General features: G+C 44.1%; 2 long non-coding RNA genes across 2 annotated transcripts in view; one reads left to right on the forward strand and one right to left on the reverse strand.

Annotated features, from left to right (window-relative positions):
* F930017D23Rik (RIKEN cDNA F930017D23 gene) overlaps positions 1-18,948 on the forward strand; it is a 37,488-nt gene that overhangs the window by 12,632 nt on the left and 5,908 nt on the right. The window lies entirely within an intron of this gene.
* Gm51800 lies at positions 2,623-17,681 on the reverse strand. The gene is made up of 2 exons (XR_003949001.1): positions 17,280-17,681; positions 2,623-3,845 (listed from the first exon to the last, which is right to left on the reverse strand). It is a non-coding gene; the product is annotated as a predicted gene, 51800 (long non-coding RNA).

Consider the following 18,948-nt stretch of genomic DNA (forward strand, 5'->3'; position numbering starts at 1 on the left):
TGAGCCTTTGCTATGGTCCAGGGGGAGCAGTTTGGGTGATGCACACGTGGTTTTCAGATGCTCCAGGGGGAGCAGTTTGGGTGATGCACACGTTGTTTTCAGATGGTGGAGATCATGGATCTCATTCTAGATAAGAAAGTCATGAATGCTGCGGAGGCTGCCTGGCTGTTCAGAGTCTTAGTCTTCACAGCCTTCTGTGCTGTAGAGCTTCTTCTACGTCCACTCAGGGAGAACAACAACCCACCAAGACCACTGCGCAAACCAGTGAGTTCACAGTACGGGAAGAAACCTCCAGTCCTGACACACTTGTTTCTACCTCAAAGGTGACCAGAGGCTTGGATGAGTGGGAAGAACAGAGATTAAAGTTGTCGAAACACAGGGAAGGGAGCCCAGGAACGCTCTATAAGCTTTCTTTGCTTCTCAAAGAGCACAGATTCATAGCATGCCTTGGCCCCTCTGCTCTCTTCCCCGACTCTTCATCTCTGGCTTTGGCTGGTACTGTTTTACTGAGGGTCCTTAAACTCCTGCTTCGTGGGCTCTGCTCCTGTATGTAGACTCCTTGGTTGTGTTATCAACTTGGTTAGGTAAAGGCTTGATTTTGGATAAGCTTCAGAAACTATCTGCATCCTTTTCTAAGATTGCTTTGCTGACATAGGGCAGTAACAATCACTAAGGAACACTGACTGAATAGTAACCTCTTTTATTCCCTTCCAATTCTGAGAGTTGAATGCAGGGTCATGTGCAAGCAGTTAGCCACTGGACTACACTGCTGTCCTGGGTACTACACTGGCTTATAGCTAGGGTTAGTGAGATGGCTCAGCAGGTGTGTGCTTACTGTGCGAGCTTGGTGACCTGGGTTTGAGCCCAAGAACATACTATGTGAAGGTGGAAGGAGAGGACTGTTTCCCCAAAGTTGTCTGACATCCACACGTGACACCCACACTAGATACCCAAACTCGAGCTAGATCACATATGTGTGTGCACAAGTGCACATACACAATCATACACTCACACATTAGTGACACATATAAAATGTTACTGAAAAATAAAACCTTTTAAATTGGGAAAGTTAGACATCTTTGTTTTGGACAAGTACATCACACACACACTGAATAACTTGCTAGACTTTATTATAAAGACAGTGTGGTCTTCTTTCTCCTGCTTACTCTTAAGATCCAAAGGCAAACCCAGCAGTGGTTTGGAGTCTGTGGTGGTTGGAATAAGAGCGTCCCTCTTAGGCTCAGATAGTTGGATGTTTGGTCCCCAGGTGTTGGTGCTGTTTGGTTCAGTTTAGGGGGTGTGGTCTTGCTGAAGGAACTGTGTTATTTGGGGTAAGCTTCAAGGTTTCAGAAGTCGTTTATCTTCCTGCCATGATGGACTCTTACTTTTCTGGAACCATGATCCCAGAGAAATTCTTTCTTCTGTAAGTTGCTTTAGTCATGGTGATTTACCACAGCAACAGGAAAGTGGCTAACCCTAGTATGGAATAAAGTGAGCATGGAAATCCTCAGGAGCTAGAGGCAGGAGGATCAGAAATTCAGATCAATCTGGGCTGATAGCTAGTGAGTTTGAGGGTAGCTTTGGACACATACAACTGTCTAAAAAAAGGCAATAATTCTTAATAAATGAAATTGCTGGGAATTGCTACTGTCCCTTAGATTTCCAAATAACACTGGATTTTGTTTGTTTGTTTTGTGCTTGAGACAGGGTCTCACTGTGTAGTCCTGACTAACCTGAAACTCACTATGTAGATCAGGCTGGCCTCTGACCCACTGAGGTCTGTCTGTCTCTGGCTCCCAAGTGCTAGAATTATGGGCGTGATCCATCCTGCCTGGCTGCTTCCTGACGTTTGAATGCTAGGTCTATACTGGCTTTGTTCTAGAGAAGGGGATGTCCTGTTTTTTCTGCAATTTCAGTTTCCATCCTATAATTCTTTTCCATCTGATATCTCACAGTTGACATGCATTTTCTTATTTAAACTATAACTTTGAGTTTAATAAAGCTATGGAAATGTTATTCCGCTCCAGCAAACGCAGCAGTCCTGAATATATACTCCTCCTCCCCCAGAGCAGTAATGGCTTATACACTTTAATAGTGTGTGTGTTTTATTTTAAACAAAGTACCAAAGTACATGGGAAATGAAATATTTAAAACTGTAGGGGAGCCAGGTATGGTGGTGCACACCTTTAACCCCAGTGCTTGGGAGGCAGAGGCAGGTGGATCTCTGAGTTCGAGGCCAGCCTGATCTACAAAGTGAGTTCCAGGACAGCCAGCACTACACAGAGAAACCCAACCACCGACCAACCACCACCACCACCACCACCAACAACAACAACCTTCCTTCTCTCCAAAATACCAACCCTGTGGGGGCCTCTCAAAACCTGTTTTCAACCTCTAATTTGTGAGAATTCTGGGTGTGGTACTACTAGTTTTGAAAAATACTTCTTCAAGTGGTATGTGCTTTGTCCTTCATCTTCTAGATTTCAAAGAAATCAGTTGTCACACAGGTTTCAAATTCCTTGTGAATTGCTTGATAGTTTCTTTTAAAATATTTATTATTGTTGTTTGTGTGTGTCTTACTTTTCTATTGCTGTAATAAGGCACAATGATCAAAACAATTTATAGAAAAAAAGAGTTTATTTGGGGGCTTCCAGTTTCAGAGGGTTAGAGTCTATGATCATTATCACAGGCAGCCTGACAGTAGGCAGGCAGGCATGGGTCTGCAGCAGTAACTGAGAGCTTACATCTTGATCCACAAGCAGATGTAGAGAGGGCACACTAGGGATGGCAGGAGTCTTTTGAAATCTCAAAGCCAATCCCTACTGATACACCTTCTCCATAAGGCCACATACTACCTAATTCTCAAGTAGTTTCACCACCGGAAACCAAGTATTCAAACATATGAAGTTATACGGGGCCATTTTCATTCAAATCACCACAGTACATATGATGTATGTATGTGTTGGGGGTGGGGAGTGTCCTTGTGTGCCTAAGAAGGTCAAAGGATGCCTTTGTGGAGTCTGATCTTTTTATCTACCTTTATGTGGGTTTTGGGGAATTAACTCAACTCACCAAGAGTTGTGCTTTCTTTGATGAGACAGCCATCTTGCAGTATCTTTTCTTTTCCTTTTAGAAGCTTTTAGGATTGGCTCTTTATACTTGGAAGGATATAGTATATATTCAAATACTTTGAACAGGTTACATATTGAAGTAAAAAATTTCCTCTTAATCCTGTTCTCTAAATACTTTCCTTCTCAGGGACAGAGGGCATTAGCTGTCTCTGTCTTTGAGAGGCATTCAGTGTGTAAAGAGCACATACACATACACACACTTTTATACAAATCATAACATACACTGTCAGATGGTACTTTTCAAAGATAGCTAAATCTCTGAAAGCTACATCAAAGATGATATACTCCATCCCATGCATTGTAATATTTTATTAATAACTTTCCCAATAAGCCATGAGGTCTATGTTCCTTCATTTTGTACAGAGGAGCTGCCAGGGCCAATAGAAGGTAGGCATGGCGATCCTTTGCCAGTTCCTGTCTCTTGGGACACCTAATCTTACAACCCAGCTGCCATGCTGTGTGAAAACCCTGGACACACCCAGCAGAAGGCATTCATGGGCAAGTTGATCAGCAGCTCCAGCTACGGTCCTAGCTACTATCCAGAAATAACTGCCAGATGTGTGAAGACCTCAGATAGTGTCCGCCTCCCGATGTCAAGTCAACTCCTCAGATAGTGTCCACCTCCCGATGTCAAGTCAATTCCAAGTCTTCTCAGCTGAAGTCTCAAACATAATGAAACAAATGGCCCACTGTGCCTTTTAGGAAAATCCTGCCCTGCAGAATTAGAGAGCATAGTAAAGTGGTTGTCTTTCACATTTAGGGGATAGGTAATCGAAATGTATGTCACACATTCTCGTCTTTGCTTTGTTTCTCAAACTAAAATATTTTCATAAGTGATAAGTATACAAGCCCTCCTTTCTCTTCTCCTCTCCTCTCCTCCCTTCTTCTCCTTTGCCCTCCTCTGCCCTCCCCTGCCCTCCTCTGCCCTCCCTGTTCTCCTCTGACTTCTTCTGCTCTCCCCTGCCCTCCTCTGCCCTGCCCTCCTCTGCCCTGCCCTCCTCTGCCCTGCCCTGCCCTCCTCTGCCCTGCCCTGCCCTCCTCTGCCCTCCCCTGCCCTCCTCTGCCCTCCCCTGCCCTCCTCTGCCCTCCCCTGCCCTCCTCTGCCCTCCCCTGCCCTCCTCTGCTCTCCCCTGCCCTGCCTTGCCCTGCTCTTCCTTCCCTTTCCTCTCCTTTGCTCCCTTCTCCCCTTTTGTGACAGGATCATGTTTATAGCCCTGACTGGTCTTGAGCTTGCAATCTTCCTGCCTCAGCCCCCAAGTGCTGGGGTTACCATTGTGTGCCACATGTGCCTAGCTGCTCTTTTTTTTTTTTTTTTTTTTTTTGTTCTTATAGAACACAGCAGAATTTCTGTTAGTTACACTGCAGACTTCTTGGAATTCTCTCTGATTTCCTTATCATTTAAAATGTATTTCCCATTATTGTTAGAAAAATTTTTAAGTCATATCTTTTAATTTCTTGATTAATATAAACTCATATTTAAAAGTTATTAATATATGTGCAGGCATGATGTATGTGGGGATATGCTCAGAGGACATCTCTGTGGAGTCAGTTCTCACGCTCCACTTTTATGTAGGTGTTGGAGATTGAACTCAGGTAGCCAGGGTTTTGAGGCAAGCACCTCTACCTACTGAGCCAAATTGCCAGCCCAAATGAACGACTTTTCAATATAACAACTAAATTTAAAATTTCTATGCAAATGTTTGTTTTTAACTTCCTCTTTTTTAAGGTATTGGTTATTTATCGGAGATAATGTTTAAAATATTTATGCTAATGTTCAAAAAATTTCCTGTTCCCTACACTGTGTTTCTCCACAATGTTTTATTCATGTCTTTATTGCTCTGTCTTCTTTTTAAAATAACATTATTTCTTATGCATGGTGGCTTGACTGCTTGTGGGTCTGTGGATCACATGTGTGCCTGGTATTCACAGTACCCCCAAAAGGGGATAGGATCCCCTGGAACTGGAGTTACAGATGGTTGGGACCCACAGTGTGGTCCTGGGAATTCTGGAAGAGCAGTCAGTGCTCCTAACTGCTGAGTCATCTCTCCAGTCTTAGTCATTTATCTTCTTGAAGTGTTTTCCTTTAACATTTGATAATTTTTAGACAGCCAAGACACAGTGCTCAAAAGCTGGTCAGGAACTCCTGGTGTGGGAGAGAGGAGAGGATTCATTGACTAGCAGACTCCATCTATGAGGCAGCAAAAAAAAAAAAAAAAAAAAAAAAAAAAAAAAAAAAGGCTTTTGTTTTGGTTTATTTTTGTTTCTTCTTTCTTCTTCTTCTTCTTCTTCTTCTTCTTCTTCTTCTTCTTCTTCTTCTTCTTCTTCTTCTTCTTCTTCTTCTTCTTCTTCTTCTTCTTCTTCTTCTTCTTCTTCTTCTTCTTCTTCTCCTCCTCCTCCTCCTCCTCCTCCTCCTCCTCCTCTTTTTCCTCCTCTTCCTCCTCTCCCTTCTCCTCTTCCTCTTCTTCCTCCTCCTCCTCCTTCATCTTTTTCTTTGAAATTATAGTTTCTATAGTAACATACTTCCCAGTCTTCTGTCCTTCAGTTTACAGTGGGCCTACATTTGAATAAATTTATGGCTAATCAAAAAACACCAAAAATCAAGTCACACATTTCTTTTCACAATAAACTAACTGTAAATTCCAGAGACTGTAAGTCAAACAATGAGAGTTGGGGACTTTTGTGTATGTCTGGTTGTTGGTGCATCAATTGCCAGCGGAGGAAAGGGATGGGATGTTTATGTACACTCCAGCATCATCACCTTCACTAGGAGCAACTGTGTGGTCTAGAGCACTCCTCATCCTCAATCTCTCTATCACTCTGTCTGTCTGTCTGTCTGCCTCTGTCTCTCTGTCTGTCTCTCTCTCTGTCTCTCCTCTCTAGCTTGTTGGAGTTAGTCTCTCCTTCCACTATGTGGAGTCTAAACACCAACCTCAGGTCAGGCTTGCTGGTGAGTGCCTTGACACATTGAGGTATCTTGTTAGTCCCAAAAACAGACCTTTATATTTCAACTCAGTAGAGATGAGGCCTTTTGCTTTTCAATATAGGAACAGCTATTTCCTAGCTTGGTGGGGCAGGAAGGAGACTGTTCTGAGATCTGGCTACTCCTTATATGGTCCCCTGGCATTTTATTTTTTTCAGACTGCATACTCCTGCCTCCCCTTTGTCCCCAGAAATCCTTTCCATCTAAGGCAGAAGGAATCATCTTTGCTTATCCTCTAGTCTCACAGTCTGTCTGTTCATTTTCTTCCTTTAAAACCTCGGCCCTTGAAATTTAGAAGTTAAGAGCAGAGATGTAGCAGTAGAGTTCTTATTTAGCATCCTTAAGATAGCGCTGTGATATCCCACCAGACAACGACTTCTGGTGTGTGTTGGAAAGACCCAGATGCAGGGTGGAACAGAGATATCTGGGATTTAGGCTGGGCTGAGATTAGCTGAGAGACATGCTAAGTTTCTTTCCCTTGATGTGCTTCTTGAAGCTTCCCTGTAGTCAGGAATGAAAGCATTGACTATAGGCTATAGGTTATGGAATTGTCATTAACTGGCACAGGAAGAATAGTTATGTTAAAAAATGATCATGCAAGTAATGTTATACAAGAAGCAGTGGACTGTTGTTGTGTATCAGTACCCCACACCTGAGATCACCCTTCCATCTTAGAGGGAAGCTTATTTAGACACAGGATGCTTAAGGAGAGGTGATACAGCAAGGTGCTCTAATGGGAGGTGAAATATTCCACCCTTCAGGGAAGCTAGTCAATTTCAAGAAATATACAACTCAATAGTTTCAGGAAGTCTCTGAAACTGACCAGATTTACTAGGCCTTCCCAAGCTTATAGAATCACTCTCAGAGAAGCTAAGCTTCTTGGAAGAGGCAAAGACCAGGCACGCTGCCTGGAAGAGACATTGTTCAACCCAGAGAGCTACCTGCAAGTTGGGCACAGAGTGCCCGGTTTCCAGCTTTTATGGGCTGTCACCCATACTCAGCTATGTAGTGTAGTGAGTGAGTGGCCAGCATGGGCCACCATATCTCAGAGATACACACAACAACAAAAGGATGACTCCATCTTGGGAATCCCCATGAGATCCAGGAAGAGAAAGACCTTGTCCTGTCTGAAGCTTCCCCTCATGTGTTTCTGGTGGTCTCCACTGGCTGAGTTAATCCAGACTCCCAGGGCTTCTGTTGGTGCTTGTTGGCTTTCTGTTGCACAGAAACAATAAAGGATACAATGGAGCTATCTTGTAGAGAAGACATATTGAAAATTTGAAAAACATTATGAAGTTCTCCGGTCCCTCTGTTCTGATAAGCTTTGGTGGAACAGAAAGGGACATATTGTCTTGTCACCATGTTTTGATAGTGAGAGAATCAGGGTAGCATGATGAGAAATAACTACATGGTTAGCTTCACACAGGAGCGATGATGTTGAGAAACAGTGGTCTGGAGGGGAGGACAATTTTATTCCCCTTAAATAGTTTCCTCAGATGAATTTGAGATCAGAGTTGAGTCACAGGGTGGAGTGGGGAGGCCTGGAGAACAACTTGAAGACAGTTCCTAAGCTTGGGTTATCAGATGAGCTATGGATCAGTGCTTACAAACAGACTCAGATAACCTTCTTGAGGAATGAGCTGTTTTCCCAGAGGCTACTGGGGAAATCTCACACCATAAGGACACACTGATGGGGAATCCCTGGGGACTGTGTCTAGTCACCTGCTGTTTGTTGCTGCTTTCTCTGCTCGTAGGCAAGACTCTGTGTCCAGACAGCTTAAAAACCTACATGTCCCCATAGCAACGATAACTATTACCATAGCCATGCATACAAGGCCAACTGTATTGCCAGCGAGGCCATTTAAAATGTTGGAAAATAGTTTCAAACGTTTTGTGGAATGATCTGTCTCAGTCCTCAGCATTGTGTGTTCTCACCATTTTAAAAATGAAAAAGAAACCAAGTGCAGACATGAAAAAATGAGCATGCTTTATATTTAAATCTTCAATAATGTTTCTTTTTGGTGGTGAAATATAAAACATTTCAAACATAATCAGAATGGAAAGAAGATTGTTCAATTTCGGGGTGGCACTGAGTCACAAATAGAATTTATTACGTATGTGTTCTGCGTTGTACTTCTACCCTGGCCAGGAAAACACGTGACAGGTTGAGAGAGTTGTTAATGTCCTGCTTCTATGAAAACAACGTGGGAAGGCAACAGACTTTAGACCAGACAAAATAATCAGAACAACCCGGGACGTTACTGTAGTTTAAATCCAGGGTGCCCGAAGCTCGGAGATAAAGAGCAAGAATAGGATGAATGTTTTCACTGAAGTTCCAACTTCAAATACTACGAGGGTCTCAAGAGGTTATCCAGTCTATTCCCAGCCTTTGGCAGGATTACAGGGAAACCAGCTCAGGCAGATGGCAATCCACCCTACGCCTGAAATCGCCCATTCAAGAAATTTGATACAACTCTCTCAACAGTGGCTTCAATAGCCTCACTTTTCTTTAAGTTCCCAGGGAACTCATTTATGCTGTCTCAAAGAGCATGGGACAACATGCCTATACTCCTGTATGCCTAGCAGGCCTGGGCTCTCCACACCTACCATGGAAGAGGGAGAATTATCTTTTAATACCCGATTCAATGTGTAAACAATACCACACCATACACTAATCCTTTCCCCTTCTCCTTCTAATCTCAAATGTCTTGTATCTGTTGTCTAAGAGGTGCTCCCACCTGTGTGTGTGTGTATACATACATACATACATACATACATACATACATACATACATATTTTCCCCCACTCTCAGAATTGGAAAAGCAATTATGCCTTAGCCAGGGGGCTGTTGTCAGCATACCATGAGTGGCTCATGAGGCCAATGCAAGTGTTTGCTGAGGATCCATGCAACTTGCCAAGAGGTGTCGATGACAACAGTATCTTGAAAGGTCTTCCTTAACTCCTTCATCTTCCCCATTTTCTCCATTGAGGTTCTCTCCTCTCAGATGACTTTAGTTTGAGCATAATGCTAGCTAGCACAATGGACTTCTTGTCAACTTGATACACAAACACATCACTGTTGATCTGAAACCTTTCCTTTCTTGTTCATCCCCAAGACCACACATTAATAAAGACGTCACAATAGAAAACATTCTATAAATTTAAAACGTACCATAGATTAAAAAATCCAAACACGTTAGAAGTTTTCTCTTTAAAAATATCTAATCTCTTTTAAAATCCAAAGTCTCCATAAAACTCCAAAATCTCTTTGTATAATGTTTAGTCTCTCAAGTATGGGTGCCTGTAAAATTAATACTTTCTTCTGCCAAGAGGGACAAACCAAGGCATGATCACAATCTGAACAAAGCAGAACCACACCCCAACACTGTAAATAACTCAGTGCCAAATATCCAGATTCATCTGTGATCACCTGGGCTCAGGGGTTTGGGTCATTTTTCTGGCTCTGCCTTCTTCGAGACACACAGCTGATCATCTAGGCTCATGCAGATTACACTCTATTGCTGTTTCTCTTCTTGGTGGTCATCCTATGGTATTGGCATCTATAATATGCCAGGGTCTCCTACTGCAACTGGGCTGAACTTTCATCAGTAGCTTCTGGGTCCTCTTCATGGTGCCAAGTGTCAGCTTCTTTTCATGATCCCTTTAATCCTGGGTCTTCAGCTGCTATTAAGGCTGTGCCATCTCCAATGGCCTCACCTATTGCCAAGCCTCAGTTGATTTTTATGCCAACGAAACCAGAACCAGTGCCCACACCCAGAACCTGGTGGTTCTTACACATGACCAAGTTTGGCTGCCAGCACGAGACACAACCTTGACCACCTCTGAACACAGCTGGCAGATGCTGACTCTCAGGAAACACTTCCCAGAAGATTTCACCTCAGTGATGCTGGTCTCTTCTTAATCACTGCTAATTTCTTAGCTCCAGCTGAATAGCATCAATTGTCCCAGTAATACAAAGGTAAGTCAGCAGTTCTTGTCTCTTATTAATCACATCTGATTCTTTAGCCCCAACTGAATGGAACCATGGACTCTTAATTCAAAATATCAAATGGTCCTGATAGAGTCTTTAAACTTTCCTCTGAGACTCCACAAGCCCCGCCTCAATCATCTTCATTGCTCTCAACATTCTTGTCTTCCAAGCTTCTACAGAACATCCCACTCAGTTCTCAACACCCAATAGCCTTTCTCAGGCACAGTTCCAAAGTCCTACACTCCTCCCCAAAACAACACGGTCAGCAATACTCCACTCGCCTGGTACCAATTTCTGTCTTAGGATTTCTATTGCTGTTATGAAACACCATAACCAAAAAGCAAGTTGGAGAGGAAAAAGTTTATTTGGCTTATACTTCCATATCACTGTTTATCATCAGAAGAAGTCAGGACAGGAACCCAAGCATGGTAGGAACCTGGAGGCAGGAGCTGATGCAGATCCCATGGAGGTGTGCTACTTACTGGCTTGCTCAGCCTCCTTTCTTATAGAACCCAGGACCACCAGCCAAGGGATGCCCCACCTACAATGGTCTGGGCCCTCTCCCATCAATCACTAATTAAGAAAATGCCCTATGGGCATGCCTACAGCCTGGTTTTATGGAGGCACTTTCGTAATTGAGGTTCCCTCCTCTCAGATGATTCTAGCCTGTGTCAAGTTGACATAAACCAGCCAGTACCTTCTTCTAGTCTCTATTTTTTGGGTATGTGGGGTTAATTTCTTCAGCTTTCCAGTGCAGGTAGAAGAGCCTAAATCTCAGTAATTCTGGCACAGGTTGACAGGAAGTAACCCATGCAGGCGGGCAGGCACGGGAAGTGACCCCCCATGCAATGCAACCCCATGCAGACCAGATGCAGTTAGTCCATCATTTGGTTTAGGGATGATGCACACACAAATGGAGTCAACAAGAACACTGACTCCTTCCTCTTTCTCTGGGAGATGCTTTAGTTACATTTTATAAATGATTGGTGGCTCCCATAGTATGCAGGCACATCTGTCTGTGTACCTCTTGCTTTTCCAGTGAAAAGTTACTTGTTCTAAGTCTAGATCCTTAAGAACAAAACAAAACAAAACAAAACACTGTTTAATCTTGTCTCCATTACCTGAAAGTTCTATCATACAGTTGGAATGGAAATTTGCTATACCTGATAACTTTTTAAATACATTAAATATGTATATAGGTTCTTCATTAGAAAACACGATCAGAAGCAACTTAAAAATTCACAAATATAAAACTATTCTAAAAAATCATAAAGGGTTGGAGAGGGCCGAAGTTAGGTGGTCACAGTGTGTGCTGAGCATTTCCAGGACCCCGAGTTTGATCCATAGCACTGAAAATAGCAATGACAATGATCGCAAGACTAATGATGCTAACAGATCAAAGTTTACTCATAAAATACTATAAACCATGAGAAATAGGAAGTTTACCAGATACCATTGGAAAGATGTTTAGATATGCCACTGAGAAAAATGTCAATATATTTATGTAAAAAGAAGGGAAGCCACGTGTACATAGACATCTCCAGCAGGATGTACAGAGAATGGGAGAAACACTGGATGGGTGAGGGTGAGGGTGGGAGGATGGTGAGAGGAGGTTGGGGGGGGAGGTGAGAGGGGTGAGGGTGGGAGGAGGGTGAGGGTGAGAGGAGGGTGAGGGTGAGGGTGGGAGGAGGTGAGGGTGAGAGGAGGGTGAGGGTGAGGGTGAGAGGAGGGTGAGGGTGGGAGGAGGGTGAAAATGAGAGGAGGGTGAGAAGAAGGTGAGGATGGGAGGAGAGTGAGGGTGAGAGGGGTGTGAGGGTGAGAGGAGAGTGTGGATGGGAGGAGGGTGAGGGTGAGAGGAGGGTGAGAGTGAGAGGAGGGTGAGAAGAGGGTGAGGGTGAAAGGGGGTGAGGGTGAGAGGAGGGTGAGGGTGAGAGGGGTGTGAGGGTGAGAGGGGGTGAGGGTGAGAGGAAGATGAGAATAGGGTGAGGGTGGGAGGAGGATGAGGGTAAGAGGAGGGTAAGGGTGAGAGGAGGGTGAGAGGGGTTGAGGGTGAGAGGAGAGTGAGAATAGGGTGAGAGGAGGGTGAGGGTGATGGTGGGAGGAGGGTGAGAGGAGGGTGAGGGTGGGAGGAGGATGAGGGTGAGAGGAGGGTGAGGGTGAGAGGGGGGTGAGAAGAGGGTGACAATGGGAGGAGGGTGAGGGTGGGAGGACGATGAGGGTGAGAGGAGGGTGAGGGTGATGGTGGGAGGAGGGTGAGAGGAGGGTGAGGGTGGGAGGAGGATGAGGGTGAGAGGGGGGTGAGAAGAGGGTGACGATGGGAGAAGGGTGAGGGTGAGAAGAGGGTGACGATGGGAGGAGGGTGAGGGTGGGAGGACGATGAGGGTGAGAGGAGGGTGAGGGTGAGAGTGGGGAGGAGCTGTGCTCTGCAGTCATGGATGAGTTTATGTGAGGGTTTTGAATAATGTGAAGGTCTCATCTATAGAAGACCCGAATAATTCAGAGTGGGGTGTGGCCTCCTGCTTAGCAAATACAAGATCCCCGGTTTCTTCTCTACCTATGACTTCCCTTCTGCGCAGCTCTGCCCACCTGATTACCCTGGGAACTGAATAGAGCTCTGTATGTAAAGCTACTTTGAGAAGTGTGACTGCTCTTTCCACACAGTATTTATTTCTAGCATTTTAGCCCTGTATGAGTGTCCTTGGGTTTTCCATGTACCTCATGAACTTGTAGTTGAGGACTGAACACTATAATGAACAAAGCATGAAAACAGACAGTAAATTAAACATCTGCCAAGTGTCTTCCAGTTTGTCGTAACATGGCTCAACTGGGAAGCATTTCCCCCTGCACTTCTTTTTGGCTCTTTCTTCATGAGATTCTCTGTGAGTGCCCCCTTAAATATTCAGTACTTCATAGCTGCCTTGCGAGAAGGAGAAGCCAACTCTGGATGGGTCTAATGAGATTCATTAGTAACGTGGAGAGAAGTGCAACGTCAGAGAAAGGAAGGGCAAACAGCTGGAGCCTTAAAAAGCTGGTGCAACCCATGGAGACGCGGGGAAATTCCTTTGTTTACTATTCTGGGGAAAAAGTCCTTCAGATCTTATTACAACACATTAAAAAAAAAAAAAAAGCCAGTGTGAAGGGGGCTCTTGTCAGTCCTAGGGGAAAGAAAGGCCAGAAAAGAAAGAAAGAAAGGTGGTGGAACCTGGATTCCATAGGACCGGATTAAAACAAAGAAGCCCTGCTTGCCACAGCCCAGGGCTCCCCAGAGACCAGCCCACATCTCATTAGTACCTGAACAAGTGGCTTCTGGCCAAGCTGGCAGGAAAATGATGAGAAATCTGAGGTATTCCTGAAGGAGAACTGGTGTGATTAATAAAAAGATGAAGACGCACAGTGCGCCAGCTCCTACGGGGGAAAGAAACCCACCATTTTACTTCAATTTTTTTTCCCTAGTGAATTGTTTTTTCTCTGCACAGTTTATGCCAAGAGCAATCAGTCCATTTTTTCTCCTTTTCCTATATAAGAATATAGTAATTTTTTTTTCTGTAAAAGGCCAGAAAGCTAAATATTTTAGGGCTTGTGGGCCCAACTATCTCTGTTGTAGTGTAAAACATGCATACACATGTGAGCACAGCTGTGTTCAATGAACGGTATTGACAAAACCAGCCCGTGACTGTGAGCACGAAAATAAGGAATATTTTAAAAGTCTGCACCCCTCACACTTTCAAAGGCTCAAAGATTGCTGAAAAGAAAACCTCTGAGGACATTAGAAAAGAAAATAGGAAATTCATATGGTCACTTCAGAATGGAACCAAACCTAACTTAGATTATATACTTATTTGCTTATTCAGTCACCCATGCTCTCTCTCTCTCTCTCTCTCTCTCTCTCTCTCTCTGTGTGTGTGTTTGTGTGTGTGTGTATGTGTGTAGGCCAGAGGACAACCTTGGGTGTTGTTCTTGATAAGGGTGTCTCCCTGGGGTTCACACTGGCTCTCCAGTGAGCCCCACGGATCCACCTGTCTCTCTATCTTTAGCCCTGGGATTAAAAGCATGGGCCACCACGGTTTGTACATGTGTGCTGGGGTTCTGAGCCCAGGTTTTCAACTTTTCCATACATCATTAGGAAAAAGTTGCAGAGTGTGTGTATGGAGTACCTTCAGTTGTATTAAAATGAGGAGGTGCTACACACATCTGTGTTTGTACAGAAATGCTTCTGGACACAGTAAGCCAGTACTACGGTTCCCAAGTGAACGGTGGAATCAAGAACTGCATGTGTGTATTATAGAGATAATTTTTATTCTTATTTTTTAGTCTTTGATGACTTGATACTATTATTAAAGACCACAAGAATCACATAAACAGCCTTATCACATACAAAATTTGTTATTTGCAGATTCATGGGAGCATTGCATTATAGCGTTTTGTGTTTTGTGTGCTAATAGTAGAACTGGTAAATACTAAATATTGAAAAGCTTTCCTATTCTGAGTGGAGAGCGGACTAGGTAGGAGAATCAGCTGATTAATCAGTACGGACACAGGAAGATTAGTGTGTGTGATGGAGAGAATGGTTGGGCTGCCTCAGCAAATAGCATGCTTCCTGTCAGGTACACATGTCTCTGCAACGGGGGCACACTGTAGAGAATGACGGCTTTATCATCTTTCCAAACAATTCTGAGGTTCTATAGTTACACAGACACACACACACACACACACACACACACACACTCTCTCTCTCTCTCACACACACACACACATATATATATGAAGCATATGTATGTATAATTTGTAATATGTATAATATATGTGGTGAAGTATGGGTCTGAGAGATAGCTCAGTAATTAAGAGCACTGATGTTAATTCAGTTTCCTGTACCCATGTGACAGCTCATAACCATCTATAACTCCAGACCCAGAGGATCCTATGTCCAATTCTGGCCTCTGGCAGCACGTGATGCATAGACATACATGAAGGCAGAGCAAACGTACACATAAAATAAAAATAATGTATTTTCTAAAAAAATGAGGTAAACACCATTCATTTTATCATAATATGATATTTTAAAAAAGCAAGTTGGTGATTTATACACCTTCAAAATTATTTTGTGGGTTATAAGGAACTAACTAACAGTGGTAGATGGAGAGCCAGAACTCTTGGCGATGGTGGGAAGGCCGAGGCCACACAGGACGTCACATCAGGCTAAGCAGTCCCGGCAGACGCCGTGTACAGCTTTTCCCTTTTGCAGGTGGAGTAGGACAGGGCACAGCACAGCACTTTCTGGAACTCCATGCACTGGGCAGACAGGATATTTTAGGGACTGCCTAGAAGTTACTGACATTGATTTTCAAATCATCCCTGTTTGTTCGGCTGGCTAACGCCTGGCAGCCAGTGCCTCCCAGAGCTCCGACTTGAAGTCTGCCTCAGCTGATGCCCACAGCTCGGCTGGATATAGCCACAGATAGACTAAAGGTGCTTGTTAATTTTTTATAACAAGAACGCTGGACCATATAAATGCAGGGCTTTCTCAAGAGCGGTTGGAAAGCTGACAGAGGCTGCATTGTGAGCTAGTAGTCTGGCAGGTCCCTCTCTACATTTCCTATTCCTACCTTGCCTTCCTCCTCCCCTTCTTTTAAAATGACTTCTTTAGGCCTCCTGAGAAATGATTGAGTGGTTTGTGGGGGATAGTGTCGCCACAAAGTCTAAAAAGTAGTGATGAAAAAATGTAAAGACACCCATAGACACATGTGTTTTATTTCCCATTGTGTTAGTGTGATGATAGTCTCTCTCTGTCCCTCTGTGTGAGTGTGTGCGAGAGTGCACCCCTGTGCCTGCACGTGTGTGTGTATGCATGTGTGTGCGCAGAGGTAGAGGTCAGCAGATCTTCTGCTCTATCACTCGCCACCATCTTTCCCTGACACAGTCTCACTGAATCTGGAGCCAGGCTGGCAGCCAGCAAGCTCCAGAGAGCCTCTTGTCTCTGGGCTCCGGCAGGCAGCGCTGGGCTGGGGTTGTCGGCAGGCTATGGCTGGATTTTTACACCGGTGCTGGGATCCAGATTCAGCTTCGCTTAGCTTGCTTGCTCTGTAGTGGTCTCATCCACTAAGCCGTCTCTGGAGCCACTCTGATGGCTTCAGGGTGATGTCAGAGACACTGGCAGGTGCAAAAAGACAGCAGGTACATTTCAAGTGGGACAGTGAGAGGGAAATGAGGTTCTAAGGTTTATGAAATTGCTAAACTTTAATTTTATGTGCTAACCTGGCTGGGCCACATTGCCCAGGTCAAGCATTATTCTGGATCATTTTGTGGAGGCTTTATTTTTTCCTTTATGATATTTTGTATTTAAACAAGTTGATTTTGAGTAAAGGAGGTGAATGTTCACAATGTGATAGATATCATCTATTCCTCTGAAGCCCTTCACAGTACAAGGCCTAACTCCCTCAGGAAAAGGAATCCAGGTAGCTCAGGCTTTTGGACTGGAGTTGATGCTCTTTCCTGGGCTTCCAGCTCACCAGGCCAACTTACACCTTCCCCGGGCTTGCCAGCCCCTGCTGTCACGAGGCTACTTCCTCAGAAAGCTCACTAGTGTGCATTCTGTTTTATTGGCACATACTGACTAATTCATTAACAATGCTTTTTTAAAAGGGGATTTTTGGAGAGGAAACTAGGAAAGGGGATAACATTTGAAATGTAAATAAAGAAAATATCTAATTAAAAAAAAAGAAGTGTCATAAGAAATGGTAGCATTATGCTAATGAATTAGTTAATTTTGTTTTAAACAAATATATGGATGATTTTCAATATCCTCATTACAAAATGAAAACAAAAACAAAAACAAAAAAACCTGGATAGTCATCATTAAAATCTACTTTCCTCGTCTTGTGGACACATAATGCACATTGACCACCCTTCTAATAACAATGTGGGGTTTAGGATGGAAACCAAAAACAACAACAACAACAACAACAAAAACCTCACCAGAAGCTTAAAAATAAAAGCTTCATTTTCTGTGCGTGAAGGGAGTCGGTCAGTTTGGAATTTAAACCATATCCCCAAAAGGATAATATACATTTTCGTTTTACCAAGGAGGATCAGGGTGGCCTGTTGGATTGACTAATCATACTTTGACACAAGGAGTTAAGTAAAGACGTTAACAATGGTGACTGGGTTTTATCCGGATCACCTGGTTTCAGGAACCTTGAGTCAGCTTTTGCAGTCAGGTCCCCTCCTGGATGCTAGAGTTTAGGATGATAAGGGGACAAAGGAATGGGCAAGCTGCATGAAGTCCATTAAGCCAAGACAGGCTGCACATTCATGACTTGTGTGCCTCGGTTGAGATAACGGGAGAGAGGCATGTTCCCTCTTTACAGCCTTTACTGGTTAGCAGACAAACATGAAACATCTGAAGATGCAGAACAGAAGTTGGGTTCCGGGGCCTGGGAACAGGAGCTCAGTTTTGATCCTACCAGCAAGGTGGAACCAGTTGCTGAGATGACTGAACTCAGGAAGCTACCTCCTACAATGCGGCCATGTTCTTTCCAACAGGAAGTGGCCGGAAGTGGCCGGAAGTGGCGTATCATACCTCTGGGCCTGCGCTGTTCATCCGTGCCATAAACCACCCCCCCCCCCAATCCCCCGTTGGATCTGTAGTTGCTTGGTCTGAACCACAAAGGGCCTTGGCAAGCACTGGGGAGGCTGAGGATAGTTGTGAGTCTGGGCTGTAGACTGAGACTCTTGTCTCAACAAAACAAGACAAATATATCAACAAAAGACTCAGGAGATTCGGGGTGAGGACGCAACAGGAGACTTCCCAGATGACTCCAGAGCAGGGCAACTCGCAACCTGGACCAATCACCTCACTGCTGGTCCACGAATGAGGAATAAGCATCTTTGTGCCACCGGATGGTTAGTGTCTTTGCTGATGGTGGCTTCGTTTTGGCCTGAACCAACACGGGGTGGTGCTTGCAACTGTCTTACCTCTTGATGGCATTGCTATGACAATCAGATGAAGGAAAATGGCCAGGCTCTCCACATCTGGTGAGAGCGCCATCTTTATTGATTCCCCAACATTAACAGCAGTGTGTGTAGTAGAGACTCTGGACACTGGCATAGCTCAGGAACATTTTACTCTTTTCCAATGGGCAAACACTGCTCTGAGAATCTGAACAAAGTGGTTAACAGATTTTATTAATTACCACCAGCCTTGCCCCAATCCCATTGAGGAACCAAGATCTAATGTAAACAGTCGGGGAAAGAATGGCCATTGAAAGCAGCTGACACATTAGCTCACCTTAGTTTTATGGCCACTTTACAAGCTGGTGGCAATTCCTAAAGTACCCATTCGAGCTGAAATATATTAAATGTCATTAGTTGTCTAGGTTTTGCCAGAAAACCAGTTTATGGCGACAGGGATTTATGGTTTCATACTCCTGTGAGGGCAAAACAGCCTCTAAACCATATTGGTCTGGTGAGAGCCAAGTATTAACCCTTAGCTGGCACTGACTTTACTTTAAAAACACCTCAAAGTACAGCATACTCTTAGGAAGTCACCGTGCGTATTTGCTATATCTACAGTGAGGAAGACTCCATGATAGGATGAGATAATCTGAAGCAGACAAACAGACATTAGGTATGAAGAAGGGGGGTAGGGGGAAGGGGAGGACCACTGATTGCTTTTCATGGCCAGGTATGGCATCAGAGCAGCATTTAGTGGAGTGAGAAATGGAGTGTTTCTTGTCCCTTTGTGTGAGCAGGGCCAGGTCTGAGGTGTCAAAGGAAGTAGGTTATTAGACCCATTTTCACAGTTTCTTTCATTTCCTTATCAAAACTGCATGCTGGAAAAAGAAAAGCAT

The sequence above is a fragment of the Mus musculus genome, chromosome 10 (assembly GCF_000001635.26).
Source record: "Mus musculus strain C57BL/6J chromosome 10, GRCm38.p6 C57BL/6J".
NCBI classification, from domain to species: domain Eukaryota; kingdom Metazoa; phylum Chordata; class Mammalia; order Rodentia; family Muridae; genus Mus; species Mus musculus.